Below are 27,760 nucleotides of genomic sequence, written 5' to 3'. Positions count from 1 at the left end.
ACCGAATTAACTCAATCACCATCAACGAGATGTCATCGCCATTTGTCCATGTCATCTCCAAGTTTTTGATGATCACATCATTGGCAAACTAGTTAGCAACCAAGTCTGCCTCATGGTAAACATGGCTGATGAAATTCCTTTTGAACTTGTCCAAGTCAGATTTGATGTCCTTGATGATGTTAGAAATCATCCAAGAAGGCATGGTATTGCCTTTGATGTAGTTGATGGTGTTTAAAGAGTCCACCTCCAGCTAGAGGTGCTCGATCCCAAAGGCCAGATCTAGCTTGACAATGTATCTAGCCACACTGGCTTCTATGAAGTGATTTGTCTGGTGACCAATAGGGAAAGAAATAGCTGCAATTCCCCCCACCTGCACTATTTTTGATGATGCCTCTACTACTAGCCAGGCTGGGGTTCCCCTTAGTTGCCTCGTTAAAGTTGGCTTTGTGCTAGTCCTTAGGGGGGAAAGACCATCTAGCTTCCTATCTTTTTTTATTCTTGTCTTCTTTTCTTTATCTTCTACTCTTGCCTTACTCTATGTTACCTCCCTTTGAAGTAGTAAAGTTCTCCTTAATGAGTCCTTCAATTTTCTCTACAATAATGAACTTTGGAGACTCTCTATCCCTAAATATTCTATTGTTGTGTTCTTTCCAGATTTCCTAGCAAAAGTGTAGGAGAGTCTAGGTGCTGATTAATTGAGAATTCAAACCAGAGTGGTGGCTACTTCATTGGCCAAAGAGGTCTTGGATATTAGCTGGAGGGCACCAACTAAAACCAAAATCCTTGGTCAGAAGGTTCCAAACCTTGGAAGAGTAGGAAAAATGGATGAATAAGTGATTAACCATTTCTAGGTCATTCTTGCAAAGATTGCACCTATTGGGAATTATTTGGCCCCTCTTGGCCAAATTAGCTAGGGTGAGAATTTTGTCTTGCAGGAGGAGCCAAAAAGAAGATATTTATTTTGGGTGTGAGACTAGAAATCTAGGCTTTGGCCTAGATGGGCTTCTCCAATATATCCCATAGTGAGAAGTAGCCAAAGGTGACAGAGTATTTCCCATTCGAGCTACCTCCCTAAATAATAGAATCCCTATCTTTGTTGATGAAGGTGCCATTCAAAGTAATCATTAGAGGGTTGAGGTCCTCAGATAGCACAAAAAGTTCATGCCAACCTTGACCAGATTTGTATTCACTAACTTTCATGCCAAATCTTCCAATTCATTTCTCTACCCATCTACCATAACTGGGGTGATTAATTAGGGGTCCCTAGCTCATCCAGTTGTCCTGTTAGAATAGAATATGATCTCCTTTGTTGACTTTCCATTTGGCCTTGGACTTGGCCAAGGGTTTTGTCTTCAAGATCCCATTCCATATATAGGACCCCTAAGGAATCTCTGTCCCATTTAGTAGATAATTGAAAGACTACCTTCTCAAGTATTTCTCATTCATGATGTCCCTCCAAACACCAGTGCTCTGGAAAATATGCCATATTTATTTAGCAAGAAGCATATTATTAAGATGTCTAATTTTTCTGATACCTAGTCCACCATAGCATTTGGGAAGGAAAATAAGGTCCCAAGGTACAAGATGGTATCTCTTGTGGTCATCAACCCTTTTCCAAAGAATGTTCCTCTGAATCTTCTCCATTCTTTCAGCATGCTTGGCAGAGATACCAAAAAGGCTTAGTGCATAAGTGGGGAGATTCTGGAAAATGGATTTCACCACGGTGCACTTGCCGGCCTAGCTGAGGGTGGAACCTTTCCAACCAACAAGGTTCTTGTTGAATCTATCTATGATGCTATTCTCGAAGGAATCCAGGGGTCTAGTATCCAAAGGCAAACCAAGATAGTTAGCAGGCAAGGAACCAATACTACTTCCAGAGATGCATGCAATTTTCCTTTGTCTCTACAAAGGAGTGTTGATGAAGTAGACTGAGCTCATCTCCCATTTAATAGCCTAGCCAAAACCCCTAGCATAAGTATTCAGGAGGCCCTTGAACACTTTGGCCTTGCAGACAGAAGCATCTCCTCCTAGGATAGTGTCATCCACAAATTGTTGATGAGTGAAGGTAGAAGGACCCAAAGAGGGCTTGAGTCTTTGCAAACTATAATCTTGAATTTTTCTCAGGATGATTCTTCCCACACATTCAATTAGAATGATAAAGAGAATAGGGGATATGGGATCACCATGTCTCAGTCCTCTCGAAGGGAAGAAGAAATTTGAAGGAGATCCATTAACCAAAATAGATAAAGAAGGAGAAGATACAGGTTGGGAAATGAGCTTACATACCTGAGCATCAAAACCAAAAGCCTAAAGGATAGCCATAAGGAAATTCCAGTCCAACCTATCATAGGCTTTAGACATATCTAGTTTGAGCAGAAATCCTTCCTCCTTTCCTGCCTCGAGAGAATGAATAACCTCATGAACCATGACAATGGAGTCAAGAATCTACCACCTAGGGACGAAATCAGTCTACTGAGGGGATATGATCATATGGAGAATGCTAAGGTGTCTAGAGGTAAAAACCTTAGAAATGATTTTATAAAAAGAGTTGCAAAGACTAATAGGCCTAAACTTATCCATTAAATCAGCCCCTGCGATCTTTGGAATGAGAACTAGAAAAGTGTAATTAAGTTCTTTTAAGAGATTTCTAGCCCTAAAGAATTCTTGAACAACCTTAGTGACATCCCCTTTGACCACCTCCCAATAAGTGTAGAAAAAGAAATTCAAGAAGTTGTCCAAGCCAGGAGCCTTGTCCCCTGAGAGAGAATTGATAGCTTGTAAGATTTCCTCTAGGGAGGGGATGGCTTTCAACATAGAGTTGTGGTGTGATTGCAACAAGGAAGAGATAGCTGATAAAATGTCCTCTTGATCAGTCACTGAGAGAGAGGGATCCTTTGTAAAGAGAGAAGAGAAGAACTGAATAGCTTCTTCCACAATCTCATCATCCTTGGAAAGTTGTGACTGGTCTTTCTTGATGCTTGAGATCTCCTTATTTGCCCAATGTTTAAGAGTGGTCAAATGAAAGAATCTAGTGTTCTGGTCTCCTTCTTTCAACCAATTAACTCTTGATCTTTGCTTCCAAAAATTCTCTTCTTTGGATACGATGTTGTGGAGATCAGAGAGGATGGCCCTTTATTCTAGCTAGTTCTGGTCATTATATCCATTCTGCTAAATTTCTTCTTGGATAATACGAAGGTAGTTAGTCTTCTCATCTTTATCCTAAAAGATTAGTCTTCTCATCTTTATCCTAAAAGATGTGGCCAAAGTCTGACTTGTTCCAAATTTTAATGTTTCTTTTCACATTCTTCAATTTCTAGGCAACTCTAAACATAGCAGTGCCTTCTACCTCAATATTCCACCAAGAAGAAATCTTAGTCTCTAGAGTCAGGTAGGTGATGCAAATTTTTTCAAAATGAAAAGGAAAGGTCCTTTTGATAGAAAGAGGGAAAATTAATAGAGAAATAGGAGAATGGTTTGAGCCCACTTTGGGGAGAAGGGATAGTCTACAAGAATGAGACTGTGGCCACTCAAGAGAGATGAGGGCTCTATCAAGGTAGACTTGGATACATTCCCCACCAATTCTTCTATTTGACCAAGTGAATCTTCCCCCCAGGAGATCCACATCCATGAAAGCTAGGTTGTGAATAAAATCAGAAAGGACTAGCCTACTTTCTTGATCTAGAGCTAGACCTCCACATTTACATCATCACTAAGAGGAGAGTTGAAATTCCCCATGATAATCCCTTTGTTGATGTTTTCAATGGTGATGACCACATAGATCTTAGCCTAGAAAGCTTTCCTATCCCTTTTAGTGTTTGAGGCATATAGGTTTAAGATAAACCAAGAGTCATTACTATGGGTGTGTGACACCTTACAAAGGAGAGCATTATCAACATTATAGATGGGAGACATCTTGAAAGCCATGTTGTTATAAAGCATTAGCACCCCTCCTAAGGCTCCATCAGAGTCAATGGTATCACTATTCATGAATTTGCTAAAGGATATCTTATTTACCAAATCCCTTTTCATCTTTGTCTCTTGGATCAACAAAAAATTAGCTCTTTGATCTTTGATCATGTTTCTAACTAGTTCTTGTTTATGAGCCCCATTAAGGCCCCTTATATTCCAAGATATGATCCTCATTTCTTACTTCTTGAGAGTTCCTTGATGGTTCTCTAGCTCCTGTCTGCCAGGTTTCTTTTGGTTTCTTATTGCAATAGCTGATTGAATTTATTGCTTCTTGATTGCTTGGGTATTACCCTAACATCAACCTTTACCTTGCTTCTGGTTGTCATTAGGGATAATGGATGGTGGTCATGATGTTGGTTCTTATTTTTTTTTTCATCATAAACCAACCATTTAAAATGTCAAGAGAATAGCTATCAATCCAATCAACTCATTGAGAGACTTGGTCAGGGGAGTAATTGTTGATGAGCTGAAGAAGTTGAGCCTCCAACCCCTTGGGAGTTGACAGAGCATTTTCCTATTTAGAACCCTTTCTAGAAGGACTAATTAGGGATATTGAGAGCCTTGTGATCTTCATTTGCGGAGAGTCCTACCTACCATTAGGGCCAAGGGACTCCATCCTTTGAGCATTCTTCACATTAGAGTAGGGGGTCTCCTACCTTTGAATACTCTACTCTAGCCCAGATGGTGCTTTATCTTTTTTTGCAACAAGGGCTTCCACGGGGGGCTCTTCTTTAGCAAACACCATGGGGGCATGATCACCTATCTTGGCATCATCTTGCTTAGGGGAATTCTACTTGTCTTCCTTGTTCTCCCTTGTCTCTAAAGACTTAGAGGGTTTATGTCTCCAAATCAGTTTCTTCTTCCCCTTGGCTGAAGTGTGAGGGGGATTGGATTTCTTCTTGGTTTTGTTAGAGGTATCTGAATCCCTTACCTTCTACTTTTCCACCCTAGGGCTCTAATTAGCCTTATGACCAACCTTCAAATAGAGGAAGTAGGTAAAAGGAATATTTTCATAAATCAATTTTTGTATGTGCACTCCAAGTTTAAAATGAAAGGCCATAGACTCTGGCATGTTTGTGCCTTCTCTAACACCAATGCAAATACATGCATAGTTGAGATGACACTTGGAGGCAATGATTAGATCCATAGATAAGAGTTCACCAAAAGTTCTCGCTAGCCCCACAAAAATATCTTTGTTCCAAAATTCTAAAGGAGACTTTAGAAACCTTACCTAGATAGGGGCTTGAACAAAAAAAGAGTTGTTCAAGTTCAGTTTGGATGGCCACTTTTGGAGCACTAGGGTGGAATGACCAATAGCCCATTGTCCTTCACAAAGAATGTTGGATAGATCTTTCATGCATGTAAAATCAAAAGACAAAAATCCCTTCACCATAGTCATGACCAAAACTTGGCCTTTGAGAGCCCATTGCTTCTTAATGAAGGTCTTGACATCATCTATATTTGGTCTAGGCCCCAAAAATTTTCCAATCAAAGTAGAAGCCATGGATCAAATTCTATGATCCACAACTTCATCTGGGATGGCTATGGCACAAGAACCTTTCTCTATCTCGTTCAGAGTCTTAATAGGTGGGAAAGAGGACTTACTTGAGGGCTTGACCCCAAAAAGAGATGGCCATTTTTTAGATCCTTACTAGTCCACTTTGGGAACTAAAGGAATGTTGACCACTTCCTTGGGGGAACATCTGGGTCCCTGTCCACATTCTTTGACTAGTCCTTGATACCAAAAGATAACTAACTGTCCCCCACCTGTGACCCATGTTCCAGTCCATCGATCTGATCTCGATAGCCCAGAGGTATCCTACCCTTTCTTGAATTCAAATTTTGAAAACCACCACTTGCTCTACTCCCTCTACTTGCACTCAACATGTTGGTAATGTTGTAGAGACAATTTGAATCTATTTTATGATAGCGCAGGATATCTCTTTCTGTTGAATTGAGTTAAGGAATAAATAGAACTTTGTTCCCTTCTTCAATGCAACAATCTATAGATAATAGTAGTATTATTGAAAGTTTAAAGAGATTATGTTTTGTTTATTTCTTCAAGTTAGTCTCTTACCATTTTTTAGAGTTAGAAGATTTTATTTAAGTAGTTGAATCATAGATAGAATATGTTATCATTTCATCAATCTCTATGGGTTCATAGGATGTGTGAGTTCATATACTTGATTTATTTTAAGACCCAAATATATGCTTGAGTTAGTTCCTATTTAGGTCTAACTTAGTTTACCTCTCTTGTTCTCTAGTCAAGAACAAACTCCATTTAGATTTAGGAATAAACAAGATTCATTACTAATCACAAAACCTAAGGGAGCTATACCTAGGAATTTAGAGGGAAATCAATCACTTAGTTATGATTTACAAACTATTGTAACCAAATATTATTTAAGAATATTGGTCATTCAAGAGTAGAATAAAAGAAAAATTTATTTACCAATAGGATGATACTACTTTCATGGGAAAGGATGATGTTAGGGAGGCTAGGAGTCTAAAAAGAGCTCTAAAATTATATTTCATAGTCACAGGGGAATTGGTCAACAGGGATAAGAGCTCTTTATTTTTTATTAACACCCCTATTGATAAGAAAAGGAATATTGAAGATATTTTGGGTTGCACTATAGGATCCTTTCCTAGTACTTATCTTTCTCTCTCATTGTGGTATAGTCCTTTTAAATCATTTTGGGAGGATCTAGTGGAGAAATACAATAAGAATTTAGCTGAATAGAAAGGAAATATGTTGAGTCAAGTAGGCAAAGTGACTTTACTAAAGGCTTATTTTCAAAGTCTCCCTAACTATGCTCTTATCCTTTTCAAAATTTTAGCTAAATTTTTAGATGCTATTGATAAACCTCAAAGGAACAATTTGTGTTCAAGAATTGAAGAAAAAAAGAGATTGGCTCTGATACCCTAGGAAAAGGTATGTAAACCTAATATTGAAGGTAGTCTGGGTATTGTTGTGGTGTCCACAACACATGCCCCATTCCTTACTAAGAATGGGGACCCCCTACTTTTTTGACTCTCGGACTCATAGTTTGAGAGTCGAGAGAAGAAAACTCAGTTAAATAAGTTAGCAAGTTGAGTCCAAAAAAAAAAATTGAAAAAAAAAAAAAAAAAAAAAAAAATTGAAAAAAGAAGAAAAAAAAACTAAAAATTAAAAATATATATATATATCAAATTCGCTGCTGAGGGCGCACACGCGCATAGCCAAGGGCAGCACTTGCACGCCCCTAAAGGCCACACATGTCGCTAAAGGGTAGCGCACACACCCTTAAATGCAATGCGCGCTACCAAAGGGCAGCACATGCACCCGTAAAGGCCGCATGAGCCTCCAAAGGGTAGCGTGTGCGTGCCCCTAAAGGTCGCGCGCGACGCTAAGAGGAGTGCGCGTGAGCCCATAAAGGTTGCACATGTTGCTAAAGGGTAGCATGTGCCACAATAGGAGCACGTGTGTGCCCATAAAGGCCATGCGCGCCACCAAAGGGCAGTGCACACGCACCTGTAAAGGCCAAGCACACCGCCAAGAGGAGCACATGCATGCCCATAAAGGTTGCTGCGCTACCAAGAGGAGCGCGTTGTCTAAAAAGCCATAAAAGGGGTTTAAAATATACTTAAGATATATTTTAATATATGCAACGAATCTTTTGAGATAGGTTTCAGACCTCTCAGAGATAAGGTAAAGATTCTAGGAAGTTTCAGGGCTTCAGAAATCCAGACTTAGCCAAATTTCAGGGCTTCAGGATTTCAGACTTAGCCAAATTTTAGGGCTTCAGGATTTCAGACTTAGCCAAATTTTGGGGCTTCAAAATTTTAGACTTAGCCAGATTTTAGGATTCACCCCCTATTTTGTTTGAATGGCTAGTATGTCTTTACTATGCATTATTAACTCTACAGACTAATGTTTGCTTCTTTTGTAGGTAAAAATGGCATTCTCAACTTGTCGAGATCATAACTTTTGACTCAGGCCTCAAAATTTAGAACTGCTTACACCATTGGAAAGAAGAACTGAAGATCTAATTTCAAATCCATAAAACAATGAGCCTTTAATTTCCCAATTTTAGGGACCGACAAAGGTTTCAACTTGAAATTTTGAGCAAAAGACCTCCAAAAATGTCATTAAAAAATGCTTAAAAAATTTGTGAAAAAATATGAAAAAGTTGCAAACATTTGATCATCTTGGATACTCTAGATCACATGGTTTCTCACCGGGAAGGATTGGACAAGTGGAGAGAAGACAAAGGTCAAAGATATAGAGGTTGGACACATAAAGCAAATCAGGTTCCTCATCTTATGCAGCTATTGGGGACAAGATTCAATGCAGGTGCCTTGAGATTTTTGATTGAAGAAGTAGAGGGACTGTAAGTTTATGAAAGTAATTGGCTATAAAGAGGGTGTAAATCATCAAAAAGGGGAATGGAGTGTATACAAAAAATGATCTAAAACCTCATTTGAGAAAAACCCAGAAACCGTTTTCAAAATTGAGAACTTTGATTTTTTGGTGAATTGAGCTCCGCAGTTCCATAGGTACACAAGTTTGTAGGTCTGTAGATCTGTAGGTCTATAGATCCATAGGTTTGCAGGTATGTAGGTTTGCAGCTCTACATTTTCATGTAGCTCCGCAATTCAGAGGTGCACCAACAGTTGACTCCTAGTTCCAAAAATAGCACTTTCCATGCATTGGGAGCACATTCTGATGGCAAGTTTAACACTGACACATGCCTAGTGAAGGGCCAACTTCTATTTTGGTGTCTCCATGCACTTCCACTTCAACTGATGGATTCCTCCTACTTTCTCTCTCATGCTTTCATTATTTTTGACATGTAAAGGGCTCATGCATCCAATTAATGAATAAAATATGGATGGAGTCCCTCTAAGCACCAGTTAGATTACTAGTTTGTATATATTTAGTTTGTTTCAATGTTTTAAAAGCATTTTATTGCATTAAGATATCTCTCACTCTCAACAGAAATTGAGGAGATGATTTCTTATAAATACCCCATTGTAAAATGTAAAAAGGGCCCCCGGTATTATGCAATAAAATTATGCTTTTGATGCTAGCATTCACAGTGTGGTTATTCTTGCCTGAATGTGTCATTGTTTTGTGGATTTTATTCATGAGATTTTGATTGAGCCAAAGGTTTATTGCATTGTTTCTGGTTGTGTGATCTTTTAGTTCTGGTGTGTGCTACAGATATATGAATTCCGTTGATGTAATGAGCTTGAGAAGAGATCACTTGATTGTGTCTACATAGCTTTTTGTCTCACATGAGTGCACTTTCCGTGGCCTTGTGATTTGATGAAGAGTGAAATATCACTCAATTTGTTATAGATTCTCATCGACGATTGCAACAGTGGATTCTAGAAAGCGTTGCTCTTGTTTTCATTGGTTTCCTATCGATTCCTTCAAAGGTTTAACTCACAACGTGCTGTATTTTGTAGCTTATGTCCATTTAGGAATTTCACTTTCAAGTTATTTGATTTCATGTTATTTTTCTTTGCTAACCCCCTTGTTATAATAGGACCTCATAGAAGCTGCATTGATAGAGTTGCATTCATTGAAAAACATAAAATACAAAAATATTATTCTTTTGGTGTGATATTTTGAGACAGCGAACAGATTTTACTTGATTCCAAGGTAAAAGAGTTTTTGGAAGTAGCAAAGGCCTCCTCATGAACATTCACATTTATCTTCTACTGAGTGGATTTTGGTACGTTGCAAGACAAATGCTGAACCTTGGAGTTGATTCTTAAAAATATTTTCTTTTCAAGAGAGGAATTACACTATGGATTCCTCCCATTGACCTCGTGCAAAATGAACGCCCAACAAAAGTGGCACTAGAAGGAGGGCCCAAAACAAAGAACCTACTCTTGGAAACAAGAAATATTTGATAACGTTTCAAAAGTTTTGCACTCTTGCAATAATCTGCACTTCACACAAGTTCAAAATTTTTTTTGATTTTTTCAAAAATTTAGGTGAGCAAGTCCGTAGCTCCGCAAGTTCGCAAATTCACATCTCCGTAGGTCTACAGCTCCATAGATCTGCAAGTCCACAGCTCCATAGCTTTTCAGCTCTACAAAATTTTGTGGTGCACTATTTTGAAAAAGTGTGTTTCTCCAGAGTTACACTTTTCCAGAATAAACACAAGTTTCTACAACTCAGTCACTTTCATAAGCATCACAGTGATAAAGGGATTCCAAGAACTCTACCCTTTCATGTTACACATTTCATCATCATCATTCAATTTACATTCCACTTCACACATTTTCGTCATTATGCACCATGTCTTTTTTCAATGCCCAAAGTTCACCTTTGAACCTAACTGGACCATTACATGACTTGCCCAAAAATCTAGAAAAGTTTTGCCCATGGTTCATCTATGGAGAATCACAAACAGTAGAAGATCATATCAAAATTTTCAAAGAGATTTGCAATCAAAAATAGATTCAACATATAGATGTGGTATGCCACCTTTTCCTTACACTTTGGGGGAAATGGTGTTCAATTGGTACCTCAATCTACCACCAGCATCAATAAGGGATTGGAACTCTTTTGAGAGCAAGTTTCTGGAACAATTCAAGATCTATGTTGATCCAACTCTTCTATATCATCAGTTCATCTCGATTAAGAGGGATCCCCATGAGACTATTTCACAATTTAATCATCGCTTCTATAGGATGTATCAAAGAATGGAGTTTCCATACACTATACCATAGGAGGCTTCCATCCAGGTCTATTTCTGAACAATGGATTCATTAACTTCTATTTTTCTAAAAAGGCTCCCACCTAGAGACATTGATACCAATAAAAAGGTTTTCAAAGAGGCTGTTATATTCACAAGTTAGGTTACTACTACTACAATGCCAACAATTACATATTTTGGATATGGGTCTCAAAAGACTGCTTTCTTTGAGCAAAAGGCAGTTGGATCCGTTGAAGTAGAAAATGATGTGGCTAGAGAGCTTAAGGCCATGAAGGAGACAATGTCTCTTTTATCCAATGAACTCATCAAAATAAACTCAAATTCTTCAAGAGACCAAGCCAATCATCCAAGATGACTTTCTGCTCGAAACAATTATTCTCAAAATCAGAGTGGAAATTTTGGCCCCTAAAACAACATCAGCAATGCGAATAATCGTATTACAGGAATGAGTCCAAGTAAAAATGGGTATGGGCACAATGATGATTCGGATCAGCCTCCCCAAATCATGGATAAACAACCTTTGTAGTTTAGTGCAATGATGTTTGAATCATATGATGAATCTACAGGAGGACTAAATGATGAAGATGGTCAAGAGGAGTTTGCATTCCCATTCAATGAAGAAATTCTTCCAAGTGTTGATGTTGCAATAAGTGTGGATATGCCAAGAGATCTTGAGGACACAAAAAATTTTGAAGTTCCAAAACTCCATGAAGTTGCAAAAGGTGATGGAAATGCAAAAGATTCTAAGGTTGGTGAGATTTTTTAATCACAAAGTCATCAAGAAGAAGATACCAGTTCCTGCTACTGTGATATTGATTCCCCATTGGATAAAGATAAGATATCTCCCTCAAAACAAGATTTTTCATTAGAAGAGATGGACAGAGTGTTCAATTTGGTCTCAAGTTTGATTGAGGAAATGTCTATTTGTGGGTATTCTACACATATATCAAACCATGCAATAACTGAGTCATGTAGAATCCATCCATTTGGGTTCCATTCAGAAGAAAGTTGCCCCAATTTCTTGTTAGCTTGGGAGATCGCAATGGAGGGAAAGTATGATTTTGAACAAACTTCTTTGAGATATGAGGCAGAAAACATCTTGGTCGATGATAGTAATGAATCTTGTAATTCAAAAGGGAGGTTGGGAATTAAGTTTCCTAGTCCAAGGGAGCCTAGAGAAGAACCTAAAGTGTTTCCATGTGCACATGAAGTGGTGTACCATGAGATGAGACCACCAGAAGGAGAAATTACAATGTGTGAGTGTACCCCTATGGTGGGGGACTTGCTGGATCAGTTGATATCTTTCCATTATCTGTCTTAGTTTGATGATTTTCAATTTGAATATGATGCTAAAGGTAAGAGAACTTGTTTGTGGATTAATCATGGCCAAAAGAGTTACCACAACTTCTAATTTTATGTGATTTGTGCTCTGAATTTGAACCAAGATTGTCCAAACTTTATTTTTTTGAGTACAAAGACAAGTCAACATTTTTTAGAACTATATGAGGTGGTTCATTACTATTGCACATAATGAGAAATCTACTAATAACAACCACACATTGTTATTATTCAAGTTTTTTTGTAAATAAGTTTTTGCTTTTATTTTTTTTAGTCTTTTTAGAATTTCTAGTTAGGTTTTGTGTTTTTTCTTTTAGTCGTGTATTTTCTTTCAAAGTTATGTTAGTCCTAGGGGGTAAGGTGTACTTGGGATTTTTCTCAAGACTTTACTAAACCACTCTTTGGTTTTGATATCAGGAACAGGTATTTCTTTGACAAAACATTTGGATGATTGTGTGTCTTATACCAACCGAGCAACCGGCATTTCTTGTGGAAATAGGAGACTTTTAGTGTAGAAATTAGAAGTTTGGACCAACAAGTTCTCAACACTTTTCAAATTTAAAGATTTTATTGCTGTTGAATTGAACTCAAAGATGACGAGAAATGATCCAAACTCTGACTAGTTCAAATAGGATGGGTCTCCTTGAAAGGTTACTAAGATCATTGTTTGGCATGAGAGTTTCCTAAAAAGTTTTAAAAGAGGAATGCAAGGGATGTTCATAAGAGATCAAATCTAAGAAATGACACTAATGTTCTGACTACATAGTCTAAGTGTAGTCAAGATATGGAATTCAAAAAGAAGAAGAAGAAAAGAAGACAGTGTTAAGACTGAAGGATTCTGAAGATTTGAAATGGCTAAAGATACATTACAAAATAAAGTGTCTTGTATTCAAAAGTACTATATCATCAAAAGTAACATGTTGAATGACATGGAGCAATTATGCAAAAGGCCTAAAATTAAAAGAACATGACATCCCACCAAGAGCCCTCGAACTGATTCTCTCATTTGGTCAAGAAATTGATTGATAAAGAGCTTTTGTAGAGATTCTGAATGAATGAGCTGAAAGGAGTGGAAAATAGTTTTGAGTTGTCAGAAAAATTTGATTAATTGCATCCTAATGCATCAAAGGGAATGAATACACAATGCACACACTGAGTTTGAAGGTTTCAGCTTCTCAGATTTTGATTGCAAAGTCATCTAAAATACGCTCAAGGTGTTCAAAATTTGGTTGGTGTTTAACACATGTCAGAGGAATGTTTTCTGATGAAGAAATGCCTTGGTCATTTCTTCCTTTTTTCGGGGCTATTTTTTGTGGTGTCCACAACACACGCCCCATTCCTTACTAGGAATGGGGACCCCCTACTTTTTTGACTCCCGGACTCATAGTTCGAGAGTCGAGAGAAGAAAATCGGTTAAATAAGTTAGAAAGTTGATTCCAAAAAAAAATTAAAAAATCAAATGCCCCATTGAGGGTGCACGCGCGCCACCAAGGGTAGGGCTTGCACACCCCTAAAGGCCGTGTGCATTGCTAAAGGGCAGCGTGCACCGCCAAAGGATAGTGCGCACAAGCCTGTAAAGGCCGCACATGTTGCCAAGAGGAGTGCACGTGAGCCCCTAAAGGCTATGCGCATCAGCAAATGGCAGCACACATGCGCCTGTAAAGGCCATGTGTGCCACCAAGAGGAGCATGTGCATGCCCATAAAGGTCACATGTGCCACCAAAGGGCAGCGCGCGCACTTGTAATGATCGAGCGCGCCGCCAAGAGGAGTGTACACGTGCCCATAAAGGCTACGTGCACCACCAAGAGGAGCGTGTTGTCCAAATAGCCATAAAAGGGGTTTAAAATACATCATTTAAGTATAAGTTGATGTATATTAAATATATGTCAACTTATACTTAAGATATATTTTAATATATGTGAAAAATCTTTTGAGATAGGTTTCAGATCTCCCGGAGATAAGGTAAAGATTCTAGGAAGTTTCAGGGCTTTAGAAATCCAGACTTAGCCAAATTTCAGGGCTTCAAGATTTTAGACTTAGCCAAATTTTAGGGCTTCAAGATTTTAGACTTAGCCAAATTTCGGGGCTTCAAAATTTTAGACTTAGCTAGATTTTAGGATTCAACCCTTATTTTGTTTGAATGGCTAGTATGTGTTTACTATGCATTGTTAACTCTACGGACTAATGTTTGCTTCTTTTGTAGGTAAAAATGGCATTCTCAACTTGTCGAGATCATAACTTTTGACTCGAGCCTCAAAATTCAGAACTTCTTACACCGTTGGAAAGAAGAACTAAAGATCTAATTTCAAATCCATAAAATAATGAGCCTTTAGCTACCCAATTTTAGGGACTGACAAAGATTTCAACTTGAAATTTTGAGCAAAAGACCTCCAAAAATGTCATTTAAAAATGCCTAGAAAATTTGTGAAAAAATATGAAAAAGTTACAAACATTTGATCATCTTGGATACTCTAGATCACATGGTTTCTCGCCAAGAAGGATCAGACAGGTGGAGAGAAGACAAAGGTCAAAGATATAGAGGTTGGAAACATAAAGCAAATCAGGTTCCTCATCTTATGTAGCTATTGGGGAGAAGATTCAATACAGGTGCCTTGAGATTTTTGATTGAAGAAGTAGAGGGAGTGCAAGTTTATGAAAGTAATTGGCTATAAAGAGGGTGTAAATCATCAAAAAGGGGCATGGAGTGTATACAAAAAGTGATCTAAAACCTCATTTGAGAAAAACTTAGAAACCATTTTCAAAATTGAGAATTTTGATTTTTTGGCGAATTGAGCTCCACAGGTCTGTAGCTCCGCAGATCCCCAGGTCCGTTGGTACACAGGTTTGCAGGTCCGCAGATCCATAGGTCTACAGGTCTATAGCTTCACATTTTCATGTAGCTCCGCAATTTAGAGGTGCACCGACAGTTGACTGCCAATTCCAAAAATAAAACTTTCCATGCATTGGGAGCACATTTTGATGGCAAGTTTAACACTGACACATGCCTAGTGAAGGGCCAACTTCTATTTGTGGTGTCTCCATGCACTTCCACTTCAACTGATGGCTTCCTCCTACTTTCTCTCTCATGCTTTCATTGTTTTTGACATGTAAAGGGCTCATGCATCCAATTAATGAATAAAATATGGATGGAGTCCCTCTAAGCACCAGTTAGATTACCAGTTTGTATATATTTAGTTTGTTTCAATGTTTTAAAAGCATTTTATTGTATTAAGATATCTCTCACTCTCAACACAAATTGAGGAGACGATTTCTTATAAATACCCCATTGTAAAATGTAAAAAGGGCTGCCATTATTATGCAATATAATTATGCTTTTGGTGCTAGCATTCGAGTGTAGTTATTCTTGCCTGAATGTGTCATTGTTTTGTGGATTTTATTCATGAGATTTTGATTGAGCCAAAGGTTTATTGCATTGTTTCTAGTTGTGTGATCTTTTAGTTCTATTGTTTGCTACTGTAATATGAATTCCATTGACGTAACGAGCTTGAGAAGAGATCACCCGATTGTGTCTATATAGCTTTTTGTCTCACATGAGTGCACTTTCTGTGGCCTTGCGATTTGATGAAGAGTGAAATATCATTCGATTTGTTATAGATTCTCACCAACGATTGCATCAGTGGATTCTAGGAAGCACTACTCCTGTTTTCATTAGTTTCCTACTGATTCCTTCAAAGGTTTAACTCACAGTGTGTTGTGTTCTGTAGCTTATGTCTGTTTAGGAATTTCACTTTCAAGTTATTTGATTTCATGTTATTTTTCTTTGCTACCCCCATTATTAGAATAGGACCTCATAGTAGCTGCATTGTTAGAGTTGCATTCATTGAAAAATAGAAAATACAAAAATATTGTTCTTTTGGTGTGATATTTTGAGACAGCGAACATATTTGACTTGATTCCAAGGTAAAAGAGTTTTTGGAACCAGCAAAGGCTTCCTTGTGAACATTCACATTTATCTTCTACTGAGCAGATTTTGGTACATCACAAGACAAATACTCAACCTTGGAGTGGATCCTTAAAAAGATTTTCTTTTCAAGAGAGGAATTACACTATGGATTCCTGCCGTTGACCTCATGCAAAATGAATGCCCAATAAGTATCAGATCTATTAGAAGCATGAATAAATCCTTTCTAGTTAAACAAGGATTGAGAGTGTACCAAGATGATAAGGAGAAAAGTTTAAGCTGGAAATATAAATATCTTTATAATGTTCCATCGATACCTAATTTCCTTTCTTACTCAAATATCTCTAATTCCTCTAACATCTAGGGTAAAGTATATGGTACTAAAGAAGTTATGAATAAAGGTTGTAAGTGGAAAATTGGGGATGGAAGAAAGGTTAGGTTTTGGTAAGATGTGTGGTTATTAGATCATGAATTGTTGGATAACTTTAATGAAAACACTCTTACTGAAATATGTAATTAGGGTTTTAGAGTTTTTATGGGCAACTACTGGAGAAATAATAGATGGGTTAATCTTGCTAAGATTTGCCAAAGTTTTAACAGTATTATTCAAATCTCTCTCCATTACTTTAATCTTTATCCTATGGTGGATGACTATGGTATGAGAAGTAGAACCAAGTGGAAATTCCAAGGTCTCTTCTATGTTTAGATCTAATGATAAGGAAAATTCCCTTCAATGGGCTAAAGCTTGGATAAAGGGACTTATTCCTAGAATTAATATATTCTTCTAGACCCCTCTTCAAAATAAAATTTTAACTCTAGAAAAAAGGAGCATTTATATTGTGAATAGATGTAGTTTATGTAAGATGGAAACTACAAATATTAACCACCTTTTCATCAACTACATTTTCAGCTAGAATGTTTGGGGAACTCTCCTCCAATACTAGAATATATTATGAGTTCAACCTAGTAATCTTCTAGATTATTTCCAAAATTATAAAGTCCTATTAGAATCTCTACTATTTTTTTCTATGAAGTATTTATCTTCCTCACCTATGTTGGGGTATTTGGAAAGAAAGGAACATCTTAATTTTGAGAGACAAAGAAACTCCTGAGTGCTTGGTGGGCAAAAACATTCTAAGGGATATTAAAGAAAATTGTGTCTCCTATAACAAAAATATTGATGATGAGAAAATATGTGACCCTCTAAAACTAATAGGAAATAAATTGTAACATAATGAGAGAAGAGAGGGTGTTATATGGAATTCCCCTCTTATGGGATGGCTAAAAGTTAACTGTGATAGATCTACTAAAGGAAATCCTAGAAAAGAGAGGTGTGATGGAGTCCTAAGAGACCATAATAGTAGAGTGGTGGATTTGGTGGGAATCCCTATTGGTCACTCAACTAGCCATAAAGTGGAGGCAACAACTACTATTTATACAGTTTGAATGGAAGTGGAAACTATGGCTATAAGAGGATTCCTTAAATATGATCTATATGCTAAATAATAAGAATATGATAACATGGAATATTGAAGGGATTATTCTAGAAATTAAAATTTTGATTAATAAATTTGATAATTTAATTATTTCTCATAATTAATAAGAGGTAAATAAAGTGGCTGACTAAATTGCCAATAAAGTAGTGAATGTGAATAGTAAGCTAACATAGAATGATAACCTTGGCAAAGAATGATAGTTAAAGGTGGTCATTAATTATGACATGACTAATGTAATTGAAGGAAATACCATGTGATATTTTGAGGATTAATATGGCTTGTAGTGGCATTAATAAAGGGTATTATCATTTCTCGAGGGAGTGCCTCTTCATTATTACCAATAAGATAGGGCACGTATTCTGGGAGAAAATCGTGTTTGAGTTAAAAGATAACTCATCTTTTGTGATTGTTAACAATTTTTGTAGAGTTATCAAAGTTGGGTGTATCATGGGTGGTGAACCAATGAAGAAAGGGCCTTCAAGTTGTAAAGAATGGAAAGCTAAATGCACAGTGTGGGAAATTTGACAAAAGGGTACGGTGATTGCGTATATTGAGAATTTGTGTGGCTTTAAACCATATATTATTGATTAATTTTTCAAATTGGTTTGGGGAAAGGGTTACTCTTCATGGGGTTACTATGGACCTAACTAAGGAGTTCATTATTGAAATTTTTGCCCTTCCCATAGAGGTTTTGAAATTCAAGAAGGAAACTAATATTTCAAATGCAACTTTAAAGAAGTTTTCCAAAAATGATGAAGAGGAAAAGAAACTTGAGAAGGATGGTGATTTTTTTGAGTTGGATTAGGTAAAGGTAATTTGGAAAGACATTTTATCTTGTTTTTGTGAGTATTTTATTCTAGATGGAATGTCAAAATGGGTCCATAAATTCCATTTTGTTTTCTTGAACCATTTACATTATAAGCATAGGATATCCTTTCCCTTCTATTTGAATTTTTTATTGCTAAATAGCCTCTAGGTCCATAGAAAGAAAGGGACTAGACTAGTTCTTCATGAAGGTCTTACTTTTTTAATTGAAGATTACTATAGAAAGAATGCAGTGAAAATTTTACTTGTTGTGGATAAGAAGAGGAAATATCTTGGGAAAGAGCCTCTTGATAAATTGAGTGCTAAAAAAAAGTCATAAAGTTAAAACTAAGGAGGGTAGTAGTAAATTAAGGGTAAGAAGGAGTCTAACACTGATAACAATCAGAAGGCTAATAAGGAAGCAAAGGACTCTAAGAGAAATGAAGAAATGATGGGTATTCTGGTAGTCAGGGAGCTTCTTTGGTTAAAGATAATGGGGAAAGCAGTAATGATGGGAAAATGGTGACAGAGTCACATTCAAAACCATTAGGCCAAAATGATGATAAAGGTATCATGAGCCAAATTTAAGGGCCAACATAGATTAATATTAATTAGGTTAAGCTCTAGGAAAATTTGGAAAAGAAAGAATAGTCAGAAAAATAATGATCAGAATACAAATAAGGAGATCTAGGAAGGTAACACTACTCAGGAGGGTTTAAACAAAGAATATTAGTTAAAGGTATATGATACCCATGATTTGACTATTAACCTAGAGAAAATGTGTAAAGATGAGGCCAATGAAGATGAAAATAATATGGTGAAGACTACTTTCATCCACAAGGCTAAATTGAAAGCTGATGCTTCTCTCTAGGTTGATTCCTAGCTTCATAATGAGATCATTATGCTCAAGAAAAATGTTGGGGAGCTCCAGAATGACCTAGATGAAGAAAGAGCTAAAATAACTTAGTTGGAGAACTAGGTGGGTAATATCTATAATACCCCAAAATTGGCTTATTGCCACGATCACCAATTCTGGTCTATTTCTAATTGATTCTAAAGTCCTATGTCACTAGGCAATTCTTATTATGCTACTTGCTACTTGACTTAATTGTCAAATGCAAAAAACCTAAATTTGCATTCATCATACTCTTTATTTAATTCCTAAAGTATTGATTCATATTAGTCACATTAAACCTATTGATTACAATTTAATTTAATTTAAAGTATTTACACTTTAATTAAATTAAATTATGTCCTAAGGCTAATGTACTAAGGAATTAAATTAATTTAATTTAATAAATACGCATATTTTTAATTAATTAAACAAAATTATTTAATTAAATGGAAAGCTATTTCTAATTAATTAAGCAAAGTTATTTAATTAAATAGGAAGTCATTCCTAATTAATTAAATGAAGTTATTTAATTAAATAGAAAAGTATCTCTAACTAATTAAATGGAATTATTTAATTAAATAGAAAAGGTATTTATGAGAGCATATCTCATTTTATTAAATTAAATATCTCTCTAAAATCTCTCTTCAGTTCAAAAAAGGGAAATTCCTAGTTCAGTACTGATCAAATTGGAAATGACTTAGATCACTTACTTTGACACTAAAGTCTATTTGAGTTGACTGACTCTTACACTCAGATCTGAGCCAGTTAACTCCCTTTGATTTGAGAATCTTCCTTTATGACTAAACTTCATCTTCAATCCTAACCGTTGATTGAAATTGATCTCAACCGTCGGAGGTTTCCAGGAAAGTTTGTTTAAGAGACCCTCATTTCTTCATTTTAGAGGATGAATTAGAATTTGCATCGAATTACTGCCAAATTGCATACTCATTTAAGCTTATTACATTCCCATAGATTTTCATTTTTAGCTTAATTCTCATCTAGATCTAATATGCATACATCTTTAGCATAGTTTCTTTTATATGTTCTTAGACTAGTTTGCATATCTCATTTTAGATTAATTTACATATTCACATAGATTAGTTGCATCTTATTTTCAAATCCTTCATTCTTAGAGGGTTTGGTTGCTCGCACCTTGATTCTGAGGATATTAACAGAAAAAATCCCTTTAGATAGAAGGCAACAAGTCGGCTTGTTGGATGATTTTGGGATGGAAAATCCAATGTTCATTTTGGGATGAATCCTCATATAAAGACTATGTTGGAGTGTGTGTGTGAAGCGTGAGGCCACATTCAGCATATACAATATCCATGACAATTTTAAGGCATATGAAATGGAGCTACATCAACTAGTTAAGCATAGTGGTCAAAGGATGGAAATGGTTACTTCTATTTTATGTGCAACTAGTGTGAGCATTGGCAAAAGAAGCAACAAGGAAATCATCTCCCTTGTAGCAGGTAAGGTGTCTAGTTGCCCTAGTAAAAGAAGTAGGAAAATTACTAAGAAAGATTATGTTGCTACTCTTAGTCAAATTATAGAATACATCCTTCAAGGGACTATGGTGACTAGTAATGAATTAGCTAAGGTGATCAAAGAGCTAGCTTGATTGTGGGCTCTAGTTGGTGGTTGGGTTGCTGGTCCTAGTTATCCTATCTCTATTTCTTACTCCACCTTTTATTTCTTTAATTCTCTGTCAGGTTCCAGGTCCTTATAAAACCTAGTTTTGAACTTCAATAATTTATTATTAGGTTCTAGGTCCTTTTAAAACTTGGTTTTTAATTTTTTGTGATTCACATTAGGTTGCAGGTCCTTGGAAAACCTAGGGTACTATTTTTGTTTCTTCCTTTTTGTTTGATGTAAGGGGTTTTGGCTCCCCTAAAAACCTATTTTTACCATAATCTAAAACAATCTCCCAGTTGAGGATTGATTAGGCTCCACACTAGACAATAATCTCCCACTTGGAGATTGGTCCTATAGTATGGCCGCTACTCCATGGGGCTCCCAATAAATCAAACCACCCTAGATTGAGTAATTTATTTATTTTGTTTAGTCTAGAAGACCAACCAAAACTAAAGAGGTGTCCACCTTCTCCATTGTCATGAAATTTGTAAACATATCTTCTTGATTATCATTTGTATGAATTTTGTCCAGCTTTAACTATCCATCATCCAAAACTAATCGAATGAAATGGTACCACAACTAAATATGTTTTGTCTTTGAATGAAGAGAAGAATTCTTGGCAAGATGAATGACACTCTAACTATCTATAAACAAATAATTATCCCTCTATGGGTGCCCCAATTCTTCCAAGAATAACTAAAGCCATATCATCTCCTTAGCTACCTCTATAGTAGTAACATACTTTGACTCTATGGTGGATAAATCATTCAACTTCTATAACCAAGATACCCAACTCATTGCTACCCCACCATTAGTAAATACATAACCTATTGCACTCCACCTAGTATCAATATATTCTATCAAATTTGGGTCAACATATCCCTATAAATTAGTAGTAGAGACCCCAAAATGTAAAAACTTATTGGATGTTCTTAAATATTTGAGAATCCATTTGACGACATTATAATTCTCAATCCTTGGATGAATCATATACCTGCTAATAACTCCCATTGCATGTGGAATATCTATCCTAGTACAAACCATGGCATACATCAAACTTCCTATAGCTAAAGTATAGTGTACCTTGGAATTTTTTTCTCCTCTTCTTGTGTCTTGGGACACATCTCCTTAGTCAATTTTAATTGAGTAGGTAAAAGTGTGCTGATAATTTTAGTATTCTCCATAGAGAAACATTGCAACACCTTCTCAATATAATAATCTTGAGATAAAGTCAACTTTCTATTTTTCCCATCTCTACAAATATTCATGCTAAGGATTTTTTTTGGTTCCCCAAATCCTTCACATAAAATGAATATCCTAACTATTGTTTCAACCCCTAAATGTGATCCATGTTAGACCTAGTTACAATCATATCATCAACATATAAACACAAAATAATATAGCTATCATCATTAACCTCTTAAAATAAAAATAATGGTTTGAATGACACTAAGTGTAACCAAGGTCATCAATAAAACTATTAAATTAAAGATAGCATTTCTAAGGTCCTTATTTCAAGCCATATAAACTTTTCTTCAATTTGCACACTAAATTCTCCTTACCTTTGACCTCAAATTGTTGTGGTTGTGCCAGATATATCTCTTCATCCAAATCACCATGAAGAAAGGTTGTTTTAACATCAAGGCAGTCCAAATGAAAATATTTAGTAGCCACAACACTTAAAACAATGTGAACAAAAGTCATTTTAACAATATGAGAAAATGTCAATCAAAATCAATGCCCTTTTTCTATGCAAATCCTTTTACAACTATCCTAGCTTTAAACATTTTCTTACATCCATCCTCTTGTTTCAACCTATAAACCCATTTATTCTATAAATCCCTTTTACCTTTAGGCAACTTAAATAAATCCCAAGTCTTATTTTCCAATAAGGACACCATTTCTTCTATCATTGTTGACTCCTATTGAATCTTTGTATTCACCTACATAGCTTCATCATAACATTTAGGCTCACCAACATCTATTAACAAAATAGTATACAAAGAGAGAATTTTTTTTTGGATGTCTATTTAACATTGTTGACCATCTAAAATTCACTAATATGTGTGCTATTTTTTTGTGTGACTGTTGTGGAGCATGAAGGAGTATTGGAACATCATCCTTTTGAGTATCACCCAACACTACATAATCATTTTCTTTCCTCTCATGTTGCTGCAATAGATCTTTGTACAACACTTTCTCATTGAATATGACATCCTTGCTTCTTAAAATTTTATGATTTTCAAAATTCCAAATCCTATAACCAAAATCATTAATGTCATATCTAACTAATATACATTTCTTTGACTTAACTTTCTGCTTGGTTCCATTTTCATAATCTATTTACAAAAAAGCTTTAGAACCAAAGGTTTTGATTAAAGAATCACTCACCTTCTTACCAATCCAAGCTTACTATGAAAAACCACAACCTAAAGGAGCAGAGAGACCTCTATTAATAAATTATACAATAGTATTGGCATCAAATTCCTACATATATAAGGGAAGTCCAACATTTAATCTCATGTTCCTTACAACCTCCATTATCATCATGTACATGCATTTAGCCACTCTATTTTACTATGGAGTCCTTGGAATAGTTTTCTTTATATGAATACCATTAGTGGAGCAATAATATTCAAATTCATAATTGCAATACTCACCACCATTATCATATTTGAGAAATTTTAATCTTTTATCAGTCTCATTTTCAACCAAGCATTTCCATTTCTTAAAAGTTTAAAATACATTATATTTTTGTTTAAGAAAATAAACCCATACTTTTCTAGTTGCATCATCAATGAATATAATATAATAATGGGATCTACCAAGGGAATATACTTGAATTGGTCCCCAAGTCTATTGTGCCATAGCATTGCATTAAAATCTATAGCAATTGTTTGTTCTCCCTACTCAATTGCAACAATTGTTCCTAAACATTCATTTTTCTCTAAAACAATTAAAGTAAAAGGAATAGTATGACCTATACAAAGATATAAGTTCCCTACTTTCACACCTTTTTCTACTATAAGGGAACCTTTTGAAACCTTCCAATTTTTTTATTAAAAGCAACTACACAACCCTCATCACTCAGTTTCCCTATTGAGATTAAATTCATACTCATCCTTAGAACACGTATTACCTCTTCTAGTAGCCAATGATTCCTATTCTACAAATTAATCTTAATTTTTGCCTTTCCTATAATATAATAGGGTTCATTATCCCCCAAATAAACAAGTCCAAAATCCATTAAACACAATCTAGGAAATAACATCTATGGGGAGTAGCATAAAATGAAGTCCCTAAATCTAAAAGCCATGAATCATCAACACTTTCTAAGAAAAGAATCAAAGGATCCTCTTCGAATTTATTACTTACCACATTTGCCTCCTTGTTTCCTTCTTTTTTTGCCTTCATTATGTTAGAGTAAATTATTAATTTAATTTAATTTATTAAATTACCTTTACTCCCTTCTTAAGAGTTCCCTTTATGCACTTGTATTTCCATTTAATAATTATATATTAATTATCAAATGCCATTTACCTCATAGGGTTTCCTTTTTAGGTTTTATGATCTCCTTCTATAAGGATTGATCAATTGTAAATTTTATTCATTCTTTTAGTCTGATAATATAATTTTCCATATTCTCAAAGCAAAAACTTTACCTCTTATGTGTGACAAGTTCTTGAATGCAAATGTTCTTTTGGTTTTGTGGATTTTTATTGCCCAAATCCTTTATGGTATCAGAGCCTGGCCTACTATAGGTTGTTCTTATTTGGTGAAAAGGAAGAATGTGGGTTTGATAGAATAGATCTAATAGTTTTTGGGTATTTTCTATGAAAACATGGGGGCTCTAATTTTCAAAGCACTTTGAGGCCAAATAGGCCTTCATGGTTGGCTTCAAAAAATGTGAAAACTCATATTTTCATATAAAATTTATCAATTTTGGACATTGGACAAATCTAGGACATTTTTTTTGCCTCTTAGGGTCGTATGGCCCTTGACATGCATTTCAATGTGATTTTTTAAATAAAATAAAAATAAAAATGCATTAAAAAAAAAATGTGTGCAGTGTTAAAAATACCACACCACCCACCCACCACCACTATGGGCAGAGTGGCCACGACAACACCTCCTGCACCTTGCCATGTGATCCCTACACCCCAAGAGCTTGATTGCCTCCACCAAGAAAAACACCGTGATTCTACCTCCACTTATTTTTCTACTCGCATGCCTTTATTCCCTTTTTCCTAGCCCACAGTCCTATCAAGGATCAAGGGCTATTTTTTAGCCCTTTTTCCATTTTATGGGGGTTTGAAAAAATTTATTTGCTATACAAAGGTCTTATCAATTTTTTGACTCTAACTTGAGCATACGGAGGCATTTATTAGATCCCCAAGAAAGTGTTCAAAAGCTGATTCCAAGATAGACATGATGGTGCAAGTATTTTTTGGATTTTTGCTAGTTTGGTACCTTTTTTTTTTGTTTAAAATCAAATGATGCTTTCTATCTTTTAGAAGTTGTAACTTTCTCATTTTAGCTCTATTTTTTTATCCAAAAGAAGTGCCAAAAATGTCTTCTCAAGCACTTTTCAAATATTTTTGATACTTAAATAAATATTTATTTCTCTATTCTTGTATACACATTCCTTCTGCAAGATAGGGTTTGGCTTTTTGTGTCATGGGGGGTACTTTTTCATTGTTTTCTATTACAATATCTATATATTAGAAAAATTAAAAACACTTTCTTAAAACAATAGTCAAGACCTCTTCTTGTCTAGTACTTCTAAACCCACATAACTATCACATGAAAATCTCCTATGGAACAACTTCTCTGTTCAAAGGGTTTGTGGTATTGTTTAGATATAATGAAACCAATATTTTAGAGGTAATATTAGACTTTGTGGAATAGGAATAATATGGATGAAGCCATCAATATGATTTCTTTGAGTGTTTTAGATAGCTTATAGTTTCATCACAATAAGTGTTCCACTCCTCAAGAAATGTGGGGCATGTTGAAGGACTTCTTTGGTATCATCAATGAGTTCAGAGAACTTTAAATTGAGGCAGAGCTTACTTCACTTGTATGAGATGCTTTTCCCTCTATTGAGGAATTTCTCATGAGGTTCAAATAGTAGAGAACTTTGTTGCAGGGATTTGAGAAAGAGAAGATAGACAAGGAGTGCATCTATCTAATTCTATCAAGTATTTGGGAAATCTTTCAAATTTTCTCTTCTACCTTCCATTCCACTATGGGTGCTTTGGGTCCTAGATTTACCATTCCCACTTCTGAGGTCTTTTGTGATCAATTGACTAGAAAGAGGTCCAAGATTACACTATTGGATAATATCAAAGGCTCACAAACATAGGCATCAGTTTCTTAGACATCTATAGGGAAGTTGAAGCCCAAGATAGATTTAGTAGGAAGTGAGAGTTCCTCCAAGCCCACTCCTAAATATTATGCTTGGAAACCCACTCAAAAAAAAAAATCTTCTAACTGTGGTGAGTCTTCCTCCAAAAGTAATAAGTATATAGGTGATCCTTGTAGTTTTTGTGGAAAGGAAGGACATCCAATTTCTAGGTTTTGGAAATGTCTTGAGGCTTTAGAGGAGGCCATGCAAAAACATAGTATTGCTTCTCCAAAGCCACCACCTCCTCCTTTAGGGAAATAAAATTCTCTTTTTGCATGAATATTTTCTTCTATAGCTACTTGGATTCTTGATTTGGATGCCTCCCACCTTATGACACACTCACTTGATTTGGTTACCTCACTTGCTTAGAGTGTTACTACATAGATTACAATTGGTGACTCCACATAGCTTTTAGTTTTAGGTTTAGGAACTATCTCTTTAGAGGGTGGTTCACTACAAGATTTTCTCTTGATTTTTTCCATTTCTATGAACCTCTTATCTATCTTTTAGATTTTCCACTCTAGCTCTAGTAAGACAATTGATATTTCACCACATGATGTTTTTATTCAAGTCCTCTATGATCCTAACTTGGTTGTTTCTACTGGGAGTGTTGATATTTAGTCTCACTTATATCAATTTGATGGCTTTGAGAGCTAAAATTATTTAGGTGTTTCTCGTATTACTCATGTAGATGTATTGAGAAATATTTAGCATAATTTTTTGGGCCATGTCAAATATAGATATCTGCAATGAATAAGTACACAAGAGCTAGTGACTGGGCTACCTCAAATATCTTGTACTGATGGTGTTTGTCAAGGTTGTACACTTGGAAAACAACATAGAGGTCCATTTCTATCAAGTATATTGATATGTGCTAAGGCACTATTGGAGTTACAAAGTGCTCTTATATCATTCCCCACTCCATCTTTTTTAGGTACTCAATATGTTCTTACCTTCATATATAAATTCTCTAGATGCACATGGGTGTACTTTTTGAAGTATAGGTCTGATGTCTTTGATTCATTTCAAATATTTAAGACATTTTTGGAGAAATAGTTTGGTCTTTATATCAAGTGTATTTATAATGAAAATCATGGGGAATATGTGAAACACTCTTTTAGAGAATTTTGCACTAAGCTTGGTTTATAGCATCACTTCATAGTTCCTCATACCCCTCAATAGAATGGTGTTGCAAAGTGCAAGAATATGACATTACAAGAGATGGCCAATTATATGATACAATATCAAGCTATGAGTTATTTCTTTTGGATCAAAGCTATCAATTGTGCCAACTATATTTAGAATTAGATACTTCACAAGGCATTATGACATTTGACTCTTGATGAGGCTTAAAATCATGTCAAGCCTGATGCTTCTATATTTTGCATTTTTGGTAGTAAGGCTTGGGCATTTATTCTAGATACTCAATGGAATTCCATGGAGATTAAGATCCAACCACCCATAATTTTTGGCTATTGTGAGGATGTGAAGGAGTATAGGTTGTTTGATCTTGATTCCAAAGATGTTTTCTTTCGGTGAGATGTCTACTTTGATGAGAATTATCCTTAGATGGA

The sequence above is a fragment of the Cupressus sempervirens genome, chromosome 6, assembly GCF_028749045.1.
Source record: "Cupressus sempervirens isolate cs-2001-9-10 chromosome 6, ASM2874904v1, whole genome shotgun sequence".
NCBI classification, from domain to species: Eukaryota; Viridiplantae; Streptophyta; class Pinopsida; order Cupressales; family Cupressaceae; genus Cupressus; species Cupressus sempervirens.
This window is presented reverse-complemented; position numbering follows the sequence as displayed.